The 1603-nt window shown below is 39.6% G+C and overlaps 1 pseudogene; it reads right to left on the reverse strand.

The window, feature by feature from the left end:
- Window positions 1-706: 706 nt before the first annotated feature.
- On the reverse strand, window positions 707-1602 carry LOC101578891 (annotated as a pseudogene).
- Window position 1603: the final 1 nt, after the last annotated feature.

Genomic DNA, 1603 nt, shown 5'->3' on the forward strand with positions numbered 1-1603 from the left:
AATATGTATTTATTTTTCATGAGCAGTCAAGACTTATAAGGGCTGTTATCAGTATAACCATGTATGAAATATCACTTAGCAACATGGAGTGAAAAGGACAGTTATATGTTTATATTAAAAAAATACACATACACACTCTCAAGTGCATACCGTACACTGCTACAAGAGCAGGGGGCATGAGGCTGCAGAAGTTCTGCTATACATAACATATTGAAAGACCTCAAGCATAAAAATTGTACTTAAGTTGGAAAAATAAAGTTTCTTTCTTTAAACATTTGATCTGAGCTCAAGCAAACAATGAACACCAATGATTTGATAATTTCACACACTTGAAAACAACATACAATAGTCAATAGCTGCAAAAACAAACCCTGAAAATATGAAAATTATAGGAGTGAACAATGCATTTAATTGTAAACAAGTTTACAGCAGATCTGGTACATCCTGGCTCTCAAATACTTAAGAATCTTAATTTTATTCAAACTACAAATTAAACCAGAACAAAATGATAGAGAAAAATCATTAATCCATACAGGGCATCAGTGTCCTCTAAGTTTCTTCATACACCTGCAGTAGTGCAAGCGCATCATTTACCTGAAAAACTGTAGTCACAAACTGAAAGAATACTCATACAAAACTATTTCCTTCTTTAAAAAGTGCCACATACCATATATCTCATTAAAACAGAAAAACAAACACACATAAACTAATGAAAAACTGTCTATCTCCACCTCTTATCAAGAAGGACAGGCCAGAGTGACTCCTTAATTCCAATTCGAAATGGTGTTCGCTGGCCGATGCCCAAGGTCTCCAATTTGGAGCAGTCGAGCTGAGCATTTCTTGGACGTTGTGCTCCTAGGACGGGGCTGTCAGTAATAGGTCGTAAGTGGCTGCTGGGCAAGTTGAAAGCATCAGCGATCGCACACGCCATTTCATACTTTGTCATCTGCTCGTTGCCAGACCAGTAGAATGTTCCCTTAATTGACGGATCCAGCATTCTCTTCTCCACCAGCTGCCGACACACAGTGGCTACATCCTTGACATGAGTGGGGAACCTCTGCTGCCAGTGGTCCATGTTTGCAGACTTATTGCTGAACTGCACTTTATCAAACATAACAGTGACAGCGCTTTCTTCGAGCTTTTCAACCTCCCCGTACAGAACAGGAATTCTCAAAACAGCAGCTCCTAAATTATTCTCCAAGACAGCCTTTTCTCCTTACAATTTTGTTTTGCCATATAAATTTAGGGGGGCTGGTATGTCTTCCTTTCTATAAGGTGGATTTGTTCCATCAAACACATAATCTGAGCTAATATAGATAAGAAATGCTCCAACTGCAGCTGCTTCCTTTGCTAAATTCCCAGAAGCATCCACATTAAGCTGAGAAGCAGCATCTGGCTGATTCTCTACAACATCCGGTCTTCTCTCTGCTGCACAATGTACTGAAAATCATGAATGATGTGATGAACTGCTTCAGAATCCAACAGATTAACCTGTTCACACTTTGGCCTTGCTCTTCTAAAACCACAACCAATCGCATGCCAGTTGTTCTACTGGAATTCTTTGTACACAGCTCTACCTAGAAGCCCAGTGGCACCAGTCACC

Source organism: Octodon degus, unplaced genomic scaffold (genome assembly GCF_000260255.1).
Source record: "Octodon degus isolate 3935 unplaced genomic scaffold, OctDeg1.0 scaffold00269, whole genome shotgun sequence".
Taxonomy (NCBI): domain Eukaryota; kingdom Metazoa; phylum Chordata; class Mammalia; order Rodentia; family Octodontidae; genus Octodon; species Octodon degus.